The following is a 14,486-nucleotide window of genomic DNA, read 5'->3' as shown; positions in this document are numbered from 1 at the left end:
TAATTAACACTATTGAGCGGCCTTACAAGGATTATAAATTCATTTAGCGAAGGTGTCATGTCCTGGTTGTTTGCTAAGCACTCAGAAGTGAAATTCAGTTGATCTTTGGGTGGATTTACCATATTTGTCAACTTGTGATTGTTTAAAAGTATTCAAATGTTAGTTACATGTTGTTTTATTCCACGACAAATGTACAGATGTACTTATTAATGGATTGTTGTAAAAAATATATTATTGGTACATGTCCACGCTTTTCATTGGTCCCGTGACAAACCATAAAATATGGTAACGCGTGGTGATATTTTTGTAAACAAACCCGCAAGCGTTTATACCACTTGTACGCAATGAATAATAAAAATAAATAAATAAGCGACCGGAAATATAATTAACATTTTTAAGGCCATTTCATGACATTTTGGACGTTGATATCTGGCTTTGTTTAAAAACAGAGATAATTTTATGGAGATTATAACTAAAAGCAAACAATCAAACCTAGACTGATGGAATCAGTCTATATGGAATCATTCTATAGCTGTATTATGCACCAGGTAGTATTCGCAGTGACGAGGTCAGTATGATTATCTCTTTGTGTTGTCAATACAACGGGATATGCACCGGTATCATCAGTATGTAAGTGTTTTATTACATGGTTCGGTTATTAACTACCTAAACCTGTCTTAATGTCTAATTAACCAACTGTTCATAATGACCAAAATTGCCCTGCAACGTCCTCAATATCTACAACATTACCCTTAAAATCCGGTGATTTGTGGCGTTGACAACGTTTCGCTTATCATTGTTGTCAATAAACATCATACCGTGACTGCCAAGAACTTTAAGCCAGCGTCAACTTAAAGACAATGAAATATATGACACAAAAAATAATTATTTCTTTGCAATCATCTGTCTTCATCATCATGCATTATATTGTTTCCCTGAAGGAAAGCATGAACTGACCAGAAATTTCTTTGTCCTTTATGTCGCTTAAGTCTGACCGTAACAAATTATATTCCGTTTAAATAATTATCAGGGGGAATGCAAAATGCAAAGATTTATAGTTTTGTTGTGTAGTTATATGAGTGAGAACTAGAAATGTGGTGGAATTATTTTCCATTAAGTATTTGTTTCCAAGCCTGATTTACACCTCGTGCGTGACAGTGGAATATTACTTGTCAAGTTCGTGGTCTGAAACTAAATGGAAAGTTCCTTAAGTTGTCAGAACCAACTTGGAATGATAAATAGAGTTGCCAATAATCTCTTGTCTTTAATGAATTATGATCATGAAAACGACATCTAACTTGTTACAACCCGTAGAATTCCACTATACATATCACATTACGTATGTGTAAGAGTTCAACTTGGGCGATCTACAGAAAATACAGCGGACGTATCTCGATAGGCCGAGGAAGCCCGCTCTATTTTCTGGAAATAGACTCTAATTTATTTGGTGTTTGTTGGTGCATTCTTCAGAATCAATCTTTGTTAAATAAGCGAATAACATATATGAAAAACACAAACGTGTGATTCAAAATACTGATAATAAGGGGAAAGGCTTTTGTCATTATTCTGATCTGATTATAATAGCGAATGGCCTGTTCCACTGGAGTACATGCTCAGTGGAAATTAATAGTAATCTGTAAAGTTGATTCGCGAAACCTCGTAAAACAATTTCCGTGTTTAAGGGAGTCGTTCGATGATTTATTTTGCAACATTTTGTTAGATTTTTAAAGTGCAGTTACTTTACTTTAATGCCATGAACAAACAATAGCAACTGGTAGAATTTCATTAAATAAGAGAAACTTGTAATTTAAAATCTAAAATAATCCAATTTTCAAAAGCATAACTTATGTTTTCGACAAAACAACATTTGTTGTAACATTTAAAATCTTACAGTTACTTTTGATGATGTTTTAGCGTCGCAACAATCATATTGGTCGTATTTCTTATGGAATAAACAATCTACGTGAACAAGGCCCTTGCTACAGTTTTGTACAAACTAAAATTGTATTAAATAGGCAATTTTCTACACCTGATTTCAAAACAACCTGATGGTTTAAATAATATATTTCATGTCGCAGGATTCCATTTGTTTACGTTTTTTCTCAGTTTGAGTATTCTTATTCACTTGGTGATTCGAGTATTTCCATTCAGCTGAAGGCAGACCAATATTAGCTGCTGTAGATATTAGTTATAACTGTGATTAACTGTGTGGGTGTAATAATATTACTTGTTGATAATACTGATTTGTTATTCAGGAAGTACCTTTTGCAATTTCATATACATTAGTTTTATCTTTCACAATAAGGACTACTTGCAAATACAGTCAAAACTGTTCGATATCGCATGGCTCGATATCCTCGTTAGCTCGAACCGGGTTAAAAGGACCGAATTTTACTATATGTTCATATAAAATATCTGGTCTTAAAAGGTCTAAATATTTATATATGCAAATGCATGCCTAATGCGTCAGACAGACTAAAATGCGCGACTTAGAGTTATACAATTGGAAATTACGAATACTAAGCCTTTATTTTTTACAATTTTGTTGTACAGTATGTCCTTCACTGAAATTATACATTGACAAACCGAACTGATAGTATATTAACAACAAATAAGTGAATTTAAAAAATGCACTTTTAATTTTTATTCACAAATTGTTGTTGGCGTTCGAAAAAAGAAAGAAAAAGATTAAATATCAGTTAATAGCCAAGAACAAAGGGACACTACTCAACATTCAAACAAAATACTTTAAGTATGTAAGTGAAACAAAAATATAAATTTGGTAATCGTATTAAACTCTTTACCATAAACTTATGCATTTACTCATCTTTATATGCATAAAATACCAGTTTCAAAGACAAGGCTGGGTTGGACTTGTATGTAATACAGCCAACAAGAATAATATATATTTATTGATACTTTAAACAACATATTGTTAACCAGCTTTGTGAATAAATCTATTAACCGAACATACATTAACACCAATGTACATCGCCTCATATAGAGCACAACAATTTTATTTATTTTTGTTTTTACAGGTTTTGGCCGTCGAGAGGGCAAAAGAAAACAGAGAACAATGTTCTCATTAAGTCTAAAAATGATTTTGTAAATGATATACATTTCTTAATGATATAAGGATTGTTTTAAACAATTATCACCTTTAATACCTAAGCAATGATGTTATTAGGTTGAGTACTCGTCAAAACACATTTTTCCGCTTGAATTAATAAAACATTGCTTGAATTTGTATTAAGGAACGTTAGAAAATGCTTATCGCTCGGAGAGACTTTTAAATAGCTTTAACCTGGTGTACTCTTAAAGTGACCCTCTTATTCAAAATCAATGCATACACATGTATCACAAACATCGATTTTGACTGATAAATCTTTAACTACTTACAAAATAAAGCATTTAATGAAAATATTAATTACTGATAACAAGATTGTAACCGTGTAATTAATAGCAGAAAGTGCAAAAATATTAATGATTTAGTGTGGTCTACTTTAGTCTCATAAAGTAGAAATTCCATGTTAAATGCTCATTACTTTCAAATAAACTCGGCATCCTTCTTAAAAACCATTGTTTTCAACATTTATTCATCTTTTTTTGAATATTAAAACAAAATTATTAATTGTGGTAAATCTTATCTGGGAGTAAGAGCGCATCTTAAGCTTAACTAATATGTGCTGAATATAATAACATCGTTTTCATAATTATGTAAAGAACAAATGCGTTTGTATTTTCAGGGTTCTTATTGTCATCAGCAACCAAAGAACTCTTAGAACATAGTTTTTCGAAAAATAAATGCAGTTCACATTGTCATGCCATGTCATGTCTGGATTTCTAGTTTGGTGCCACGAATATTCAATAAATAGAGCTAGAGGAATGCTAAGGCAAGAGACAGAAAAAACTTGCTATTCAGGAAAGATGGAAAAGTGCTGATGAGATTTCGTGGCTTCGCATTACAATAGTTAGCAAACTTCAAGTTTCATTTGCCAAGAACAATATCCATAGGATACGTTGAGACAATATTTATCAAACACTTATCCTTTTTTGGCACACAGCGGTGGATGTGTAAACATCTATCTATTTTCTACTCAAAGCTACTGAAATATTTTCCACACAACCGAATTAACAATGCATAAAAACCTTAAGGAAAAGTAAAGACTGAAAAAATTACAAACACAAATGTTGATAAATTACAGGAACGATACACAATCGACTATGAAAGCGGTTTACAGTACTTTGGTGGTAGTAGCAAGTATTTTTGTTTATAGTGACTTTATTCTGTGTTGATACGTGTTTGGAGATTATGACCCCTATTGAACTCCATCTTTCACGAACATTACTGTTGGTGATGATATTCAATTAGTATGTCTTTAATTAACATATTTATTAATAAAATTATTACATTTGAAACAAACTGTATATAAAAAGTATTCCTAATATACGGGCAAAATAAATACCAATCATCACACTTATGTGATATTTATTTGTGTACAGAAAGAAGAAAAAGTGTAATTCAAAATATTGCTCTTATCTCACAACGGCAAATTACAAACGTAAGCTGAGACAAAAGACATAGCATTGATGTAGTTATGACCAAGAAAAACTTAAAGCAATTTTCTATTAGCTTAATGGAGGATTTACTTTCACTTATTGCTTATTTACAGTAGTAAACGAAGAATACTGAAAAGTGGATCTACTTTTAGACTTATTTGAATGAAATATATCATCATTATTTTGACCGTTTAATGAATGAAACAATATTTACCGAAGCTTGATATTTTGCAGTATTGGGTTGAATATGTATATAGAATGTCTGCAATTTCTTTGGGGTGAGAAACATACTTCAAATGTTTATTATGGTTAGCAAGGATTAGACGGATTTGTCACTCAACGAAGGTTCTGGTATTTGTAAGTGTGCCTGGGGATTTCCTTTTTCACCTCAGGTTTATTTGATGTAGTAATCTTGAGAATTTCAGCGGTTTGTTTTAAGAAAATAATTAGAACAAGACTGATTTGAACTGATCTAGAACCAACCAAACGCAACAATGACATTGCATATAATGCTGTTATATTCATAAAATCGTCTTTTCCTTAAACGTATATGTAAAATACTAGTAATTATCAATAGAAACAAAACGAAGACTGGCTGATTAGGAAAGCCCTCTACCACTTAACAGGTTTTTCCTTTAAACAATTTTGCTTCTGGTCCCTGTAGTTTACATTGGATTTGATTTTTAAGCAATTTTTGTTATATACAATATGTTTTATGACTCCCCTACCTGACAGTCGGTATACAGATCAATTAAAGTATGAACGTAATAAAAGTATTGGTATACATGTACACAAACCAACAGACCGTTCATCTTATGGCATAGACTAATAATGGTCTTTATGTGATAGCCATGTAATTGAGCGAAACTACTGCTTGTGACATACACATGGTCTCCGTCTAGAACCGTCTCCGTGGCCTAAGTTGTGTGTCTTGATTGGTTTTTGCTGGTGGCTTTTGTGTGTCTTGAGTGGTGTTTGATTGTGGCGTTGTGTGTCTTCATTGGTTTATGCTTGTGGCGTTGTGTGTCTTGAGTGGTGTTTGATTGTGGCGTTGTGTGTTGTGAGTGGTGTTTGATTGTGGCGTTGTGTGTCTTGAGTGGTTTTCGCTTGTGGCGTTGTGTGTCTTGAGTGGTGTTTGATTGTCGCGTTGTGTGTCTTGAGTGGTGTTTGATAGTGGCGTTGTGTGTCTTAAGTGGGTTTGCTTGTGTCGTTTTGTGTCTTGAGTGGTGTTTGATTGTGACGTTGTGTGTTGTGAGTGGTGTTTGTTGTGGCATTGTGTGTCTTGAGTGGTGTTTGATTAAGACGTTGTATGTATTGAGTGATGTTTGTTTGTGACGTTGTGTGTCTTGAGTGGTGTTTGATTGTGGCGTTGTGTGTCTTGAATGGTGTTTGATAGTGGCGTTGTGTGTCTTGAGTGGTGTTTGCTTGTGGCGTTGTGTGTCTTGAGTTTTGTTTGATTGTGACGTTTTGTGCTGTGAGTGGTGTTCGATTGTGGCGTTGTGTGTCTTGAGTGGTGTTTAATTGTGACGTTGTATGTATTGAGTGGTGTTTGCTTGTGGCGTTGTGTGTCTTGAGTGGTGTTTGATTGTCGCGTTGTGTGTCTTGAGTGGTGTTTGATTGTGATGTTGTGTGTCTTGAGTGATGTTTAATTGTGACGTTGTATGTATTGAGTGGTGTTTGCTTGTGGTGTTGTGTGTCTTGAGTGGTGTTTGCTTGTAGTGTTGTATGTCTTGAGTGGTTTTTGCTTGTAGTGTTATATGCTTTGAGTGGTGTTAACTTGTATCGTTGTGTGTTTTAAGTGGTGTTACTTGTGGCGTTGTGTGTCTTGAGTGGTGTTTGCTTGTGGCGTTGTGTGTCTTGAGTGGTGTTTGCTTGTGACGTTTCGTGCCACGAATGTTCAATAGAGCTTATGGAATGCAAAAGAAAGGAAAAACGCCGGCCGTGTTGAATGCTACGCATAAAAACAGTAAGCGAACAACAGCTCTCTGTTTCCAAGAACAACCACTATAGGATACGTTGAGACAGTGTTTATAAAATACTGATCCTTTGTTTTGGCATACATCTGTGGATGTTTAATTAGCTATCAATTTCCTTCTCTAATACACTTAAACATGCCTCACACATCCGAGTAAAAAAACACAGAAAACCTGTAATGTTAACGTTGTGGATCGGATTTCTTTTTTTTTTCTTACCGTTTGTTCTTTGATGTGTTTAAGTGAGTGTCCATTTCTCCAAACATTAACAATTAACGTTGACTATACTCGAAAATGCTGCGTGTGGTTATACTATATTAATATTATTGTTCGTGCTGCCAAGCGATATCTTTGACAAATCATTTTAATATTTGATCCGACGTTTATCGAAACCTGCTCACTATTCAGTGTTCTTAAGATCCTTAACATGATTTATAAATCAGTACGAGAAGGCGCTCCTGTCCTGTTTGTTTGTTTAACACTCAGAATGCACACTTATAAGACCACTTACTTTGTTAGATCAATGCAGAGTCAAGCAAAGTGCAGCGACTATTATTTATATGGTGTCGTTACCTGTGTGTGATTTAAAAAAAATAAAACCATTATCTCCTGCCAAATAATATATGCAAGTATGGGCAACGTTGGCTGTAAAAAATATCTTAAATACTCTCGAACCAGACAAAAATAATGACGCTGACAAACATTTCCTTAAAAGTAAATATTTTGGTAAAATGTATTAACACAATTATAAAACACGTTTCAGTGTTCTCCAGTGTTAAATTTGAAGTTAATATAAAAGACTTAAAAACATAATGCGATTAAAACTTGTAGACATCTAGCTAGGACACTGTTAAGTTGCACATTGCAAAACTCTTCTCAATAATTTCTAACATAAATGCCACTTCCATGAGGTAGGATATTAAGGGTGGTCTGTAATTTGAACCACTTCTGTGAAACGGATACCCAATGTTGTTAAAGCACTACCATGAAGATTTATTTATATAAACAAAGATATATGACTAGAAAAAAGAAAAATGTTTTGATATTTTGATGATGTTCATCCCCTTATCTTTTAATTGACTATGTGTGTATGTAGTCCATTGCCAAGCTATGCTACTGTTTATTTCCTAGAAGCATTTATTTTTAAATTATAACATACAGGACTGATATTTTGCACAAAGAAGCAGGTGATAAAGCTGACCACATTGATAACTTAAAGGTCATGATAAGGCCTAACTGTTTCCCTTCAGAATAATTATAATAAAAAAAACTAAATGGGACATGATTCAATAATTATTATTGCTCGAGTTATTGGCCCTGTGTGAATGTGCTCATTAGGTCAGGCAACATGCGTACCAAGTTGTATTTAAACTACTTGTAAGTGTTCACAAAAACAGGAAGGTCTTTATTATTTATATATATTGAAAATGTGAGTGTATAATGACTATTTCTTAATCCACAAACTGTTGACGCAATAAATCCTGGAAAAACGAGTGCGTTTCACAAAAACTAGATTATTGATAATGAAAGAGGAGCCAAATCCGATGCCAGAATACTTCTAGATAATGAATGTTTTTATACTAATAAATAACTTAAACGATTTAGCAATCATGGTTAAAGATAAGTATCCTAATTGTACGTCAAACATTTCACAAAATTTACAAAAACTTTATTGCACTATTACTCAGTAGTGTATTTATTCAAAGCTTGATTGAACTATTGTTCAATGGTATATTATTTAATGAGAAGATCAAAACACATGATCGAACTGTTAACTCTTTTTCAGATAACTGTGATTTTTTCCACAATACTAAAGAGGATACAATTTTAGGTTCAATAAATGTCATGCATACCATTTCTGTCTCGAATATGCAGTTAAACAACCTAAAACACCATTTAAAGAGGCCATCCATCAATTTGTCCGTCCGTCCATTCCATTCAGAATACATCTCTTTTGAAACATATTTCTTTTGAATACCAAAATAGAATTGGATATTTCGGAACTCAAGTAGTATAAGGTATTGTTATTTTTGTTTCCGCTTAGACAATATAGCAAATTGAACAATTGTTTTAGGAGGTCTGATTGCAAGGCTCAGGCACCATTTGCTTATACAGATATTTTATTGACTTTGAGTACATTTACCATCTATATCAAACAAACTGTTTGCGGACTATGCCTGTCATTAGACATGATCGTTGATCATCGTTGGTATCAGAAAGACCTTGCAGGTTCAGATGAAATGAGCATTTATCATGCAGCCCTCGCTTCGAATGTCGTGCTATCTATAACAAACACGAAACTTTGCTTGGAAAATACACATTAATTTTCATTAGTATACTTTCAAAATGTAAAGATATAAAATAAATTTCTTTATTATAATCATGAATTGTATGCAGCCTCGAAGTTTACTGGAGAATTAACAACATAAAACATGGCATTCATGTCTCACTAATATTAGAATCGCAGTAAAAGCGCTCCGTTATGAGGTTAGAAATTTACAGAAACTTGTAAGTTATATATTGGTGTATAATTATTGCTGCAAATGATATTTTAATTGCAAAACTCTTCGGGATCATTATATTACATATAAAAAGTGAACACAAATTACTGAGAAGATGTGCTAAGGGGAGGGCGAGTTTTACTACTACATTTTCAGTTACTTCCAGTGAAATTTGTCTGTTTAGGCACCTGGTTCCGAATGCTCTATTATATTGTATCGTTACAGCTGATCTACAGTGCTATGGTGCCTTTTCTTCGCCTTAGATGTTTTTATGTATTTTCAATAGATTACAATTTCTGAAGACAGAATGAAGCTTACTTTTATACCGTTGAAATGAGGCATTGACATTGTTGCATTTCCATTTCTGCCGAAAAACAACCTAGACTGTTATTTTCCGGACAATATTTATGCGAAAATATTTAATGTGTAATTTAATCATTAATTATGTTCAAAAAATGTAATATAAAATATATTGATCCCGAAGAGTTCTGAAATTTAAGGGTCATTTGCAGCAAAATTATGCATTGAGAAAGTTTCTGTATTTTCCGTACAAAATTTCTCGCTTGTCAGAAAATAGATGTTTGAGTTCCGTTACTAAGATAAGTTCGAAAAATCGTTTTTTCTTGTATGCAATATTAAAACTAAAGTAATGTTGGGGTTAATTCAAGGACTCGCCTAACAGCCGAAAACGTACTGTGGCTTTCAGGTTGACCTCTCACAAACTGGTTTAATCCGTCAGTGAGTTCTTAATGAGTTTTTAATCACTGTGCCAATGCGGTAACACAACCATTTACCAGTGAAAAGTTTCAAAGTAATGTTAAACAAGAGCTTGGTTGAATTGCAGGCTATTTTGGTTGTCGTTATTGTTCACATAGTTACAATTCCACAGTTCTGCTGAGTTGCTGGTCAAGATAATATTGATTAATTTTTCAAGCGTTGTTGAGTTCTTTGAAGGGTTTATTAATGTTTAAGTGTGAGTAAATATACAGGTGCTATAAAACGTTACATTAGATTTGAAAACCAGTCCAATCCTTTAAAATGACTGTCAAACACTTTAAACGTGTGGTCCTCAATCGTTTAGCTCATAAATTGGATAATATACCTTAATACCGACAAACAAACTGATGGCTTCTCTTATTCAGGCAATACGTGCCACATACGTTATCGCATGTCTCGTATGTGATATTTAGCAGGACAAGCATCTTTACACAATTGATTGCTATGATCGGCATTTAAATAAAGCACAAACGACTGTTTTGACTACGATTAGATTTATATTACTGAATACTCAATATATTACGATGTAGTTTCTGAAATGGAATATCAAACTCTATCTTGAATGTTAGGTAAAATATTAAATGTTGGATTTGTATTCTGATTTATGATCAGATAAGCTGCATAAGCTACTTGAACTGTTTGAATTATATTCCTGTTAAATTCGAGAGATCAACATTCAGTGTGCTTCATGTTTGACGGTTCGTAAGATCTTCGAGAATATCTTTAATCTGGATATAGTCGGGTAAGACAATAAATTTCATTTGTTCATTACGTTAAGCAAATAATTTAGACGTTGTTGTCATTCAAAGGACGAGCCGGCATATCGAATCTTCTCTGGAATTCTAAATCTTATTTATAAATCATACCTTTATGTTTTGCGAAATTGGTATTTAAGAGAAAATATAAATGTTGTGACTTTTGTTGATAAAGATATGGGTATGACTGTTGAATGCATTTACTGTTTGGTGTGTCTGTTAGGTCATAACCTTTCGACCCTATACATGGTATACATAAGTCATAAATGTTTTGGCTGTTGGGCTTGTCCCTGCAGTTGGAATTGTTTCATTTATGTTACACTTTTCGATATATATATTATATATATTATTTTTTACGACTGAGTTTGCTGTGTGTGGCAATATTATCAATATTAGTTTAGTTCATTGGATATAGATGATTTGGTGTGTTGGCATGAAAACTGAAAATATCTGAAATTAGTTTTAGAGTGGATGTTTACATGTAAAATCAAACCAATGTAAATTCCATCTGTTTTTCGGCATAATTTGAAATACAGGGCAAACTCGATAGCTTGTTTTTTTGCTCTTTTTACAAATTAAAATCATGAAAGAGTACAACAGACGAAATATCAAGGCTATTCGATATATTTTGCGTCTAAAATACAATGGAAATACAGTTTGTTTTTTACTATTTTATAAAGATTTATACTAATTTAAGAGCTATGTTTGTAACGACTTTTTACAAATCAAATTCCGTTGAATAAATATCAAGCGAGAACTTGATGTTGATAAATAGCTTTTAATAATTATTAAACATAATATTCCGAATCAGAGTATCGATTGTAAGTAAGTATAAATTGCCAGACATGATGCGAATGGCGATGTTGTACAATGGCTAAGATAAGAGGTGATGAAGCATGTATGCACATCATAAATCAAATGATTTTAAGTGTACAGCTGTTATTATTGAAATATCTTTGACAAGGAACAGCACTGGGGATATTAGTATTCTTTAATATTCCCGAACGAAATGGATAATGAGATTTACAAAAATTCGTTAAAACTGTTACATGGGTTAAATCTACTACTAAAATCATTCCATTTTTACTGTTGCTCGTTTATCGTTTCTATTTTATTTCCTTTGTTTATCTGTGGGGGGGGGGGGTGTTCAAGTATTTGCTGAAACTTTCGGGTCGTTAAGAAACCAGAATATCTGTCTCAGGTATGTGTAATGAAAGTGATTGAACTGGATGGACAGTATAAATCATAACAGGGATGGTATTCAGTACTGGTCTTTATTAGATCTAAGAACGATGTAGCTAATCGGATTGCTCGATATAAATAGCGGACCTATACAGTGCAAGAGAGTCAAAGATGAATGACCGATTAAATTGCCTATTGAATAACACTCCAGCAAAGTACAGAGATGTTTCGTTTTATCTTTATGCATAGACTGTATTGATAAAACTTAACAATTATAAGACTAATTTATTAAGATCTAAACTGAGTTACACGCATTGCCGTAGTTTCTTTGTATGTCTAATTAAATAGTTCTAAATAAGATTTAAACTTTGGTTTTGATGATATTGATACTGTTCCAAAATTTCTAGGTAGGGTAGGTAGGGATTTTTTTTTTTTGTAAGTTCAGAGTGTTTTCTTGCACATGGCAGTCTTTCCTACATTACTGTCATTGCTTGACTTTGTTTTATCATATAAACAATAATTCTGATTAAAATCTGTATTTATCCGCACTTCGTAACTCTCTATTCGCTAACGAATATTTTTTTTTTGCTCAGAAACGGAAAAAAATAGTTAGGGTCGGCGCATTTTTATAGGTAGGGTCGGGTTACTCGAAACAGACATATTTTTTTAGGCCTTAAGTTTACCAGTTATTCGTCTATTTAATCTTTCTTAAATGACACACTCTTCTTTGATCCACTTCAACTAACCATTTTGGACTCTGATTGGAGTTAAAAACTGGTCAAGAAACAGTAACAATATGGCACTGCATTTCCCAATTTCTGAAATCGTAATATTAGGTAAAATAGCGAGTCATACTTACTTTGTAGCTCGACTATTCGAAGAATAATGAGGGCTATACTACTCGCTCCAGCGTCGGCGTCGGTGTCGGCATCGGCGTCGGTGTCCGGTTAAAGTTTTAGGGCAAGTTGGGATTTTCACTTATAAGTCCAATACCCTTTATTCAATTCACGTAATATTTTACACAGTTATTCAGGGCCATCATATAGTGAGGTTAGATAACTCCATATTATCACTTATACAAATTATAGCCCCTGATTGACTATGGAACTTAGGTTAAAAGTTTCAGGGCAGGTTGGGATATTTATAAGTTACTTCTAAACCCTTCATTCAATTGACTTAATACTTCACACAGTTGTTCAGGACCATCACACAATGAGGTTACATAACTCCATACTATCCTTTATACAAGTTATGGCCCCTGATTGACTTAGGAACTTAGGTTAAAGTTTTAGAGCAGGTTAAAGTTTTAGGGATATGTGCTATCTTAGTGTGTAAAGAAAACGGTACAGAAATACAAACATCTATCAACCTTTATTACGGAGGTCGCTATTGGGATTCAAATACAGACGTATTATGTTTTGAAGATGGTAAGTGTTAAATAATTTAATTCGTCAGCTTGTTATGTTTAGATGCAGTTGAATGTAATGAATGGAATATGAAAATAATATGTTTGTTCCAATAGAATGTGGAATATTGTATCCTATATGCTGAAATGATCAATTTCATTTCGTTTGAAAGCTAGATCATAGTTTGATTTTATTTTGTCAACATTCTTAGAAGTGTGGGTATTCGTATTTAATAGTTTTAATAAGATCTTCGAGAAATTCTTCAATCCGGAAACAGACGGGTATGACATTACACTTCATTTACTCATTACGTTAAGACGTGTAAATCTGGGACTCTCGATTGTCAAGTGTGTTAAGTCTGATAGCTCTGTTGCCCAATCGACAGCCTTCTTTATTTGTTGAAGATTTTGAATTTTTTTGAGTATTTATTATATTCTGAATGTATTGAAATGCTATGGAATACCTTTTAAAACGAATTGGGGTATTTTTTCTAAGAATTGGACTTCTTCCATGTTTGGAACGTTCAATATAAGAATATTTTCATATTTAAAACTATGATAAATTATTGTTTAACCTATTTTGCAGAAAATCACAATATTTTGCATTTGTCACAGTTATTTTTGTTTTTGTGCGTTGTTATCGTCTGACAATTGACATACGCGATTTCCAATTTAGAAACGGCTTAAACATATTGTTGTATGATATCGAAATACGCTTAAATACTGTGTTGCATGTTGGTTACTTGAATGTAAAATACAAGCCGGAAAAAATTATACATGTAGAGTTATGGCAGTTTGTATTTTGTTTTTTGATTAAACTAAAATTGGACGTGAAATTGGCTATTTGACATTTTTCAAGGCTAGAAAGGCTTACGTGTAATAATAATTACAGTATAATTGTTACATTTTTCGTTCTATACAAATGAACATCTTTCAAATGTAACCAAGAAAATATGGGATGACCAGGAATCAAACATTCACACAAGTGTAAATATATGGTATTTTAATTCACGAAGCGTCTGTCGAAGGAATTTATTAGTGAAGTTGTTATTTTCATTTGATGACTTATGGCAGTATGTACTTTGTTCTTTGTTTAAACTGAAATTGGACGGGAAATAGGCCATTTGACATCTTTCATGGCTAGAAAAGCTGATATGTAATTATATTTTCAATTTAGTTGATACATATTTTTTCTATACAAATCAACACCTTTAAAATGATACCAAATAAATATGGGATGACCAGGATCTTGTGAAATCTTAAGATCTGAGCGTCTGTTGAAGGAATTAATAAGTGAAGTTGTTATTTTCATTTGATGAATCAGTTAACGTTG

At 33.0% G+C, this 14,486-nt stretch overlaps 1 protein-coding gene across 1 annotated transcript in view; it reads left to right on the top strand.

Annotated features, from left to right (window-relative positions):
* Positions 1-10,451: 10,451 nt before the first annotated feature.
* The window catches only part of LOC128213228 (prostaglandin E2 receptor EP2 subtype-like), a 72,458-nt gene continuing 68,423 nt past the window's right edge, over positions 10,452-14,486 (top strand). The window contains exon 1 of the mRNA XM_052918794.1: positions 10,452-10,553. The gene's annotated coding sequence lies outside the window, so the exon portion shown is untranslated. The remainder of the gene's footprint in view (positions 10,554-14,486) is intronic.

This window comes from Mya arenaria, chromosome 13, assembly GCF_026914265.1.
Source record: "Mya arenaria isolate MELC-2E11 chromosome 13, ASM2691426v1".
NCBI classification, from domain to species: Eukaryota; Metazoa; Mollusca; class Bivalvia; order Myida; family Myidae; genus Mya; species Mya arenaria.
Note: the sequence above shows the minus strand (reverse complement) of the source record. Positions and strands in the feature narration are given on the sequence as shown.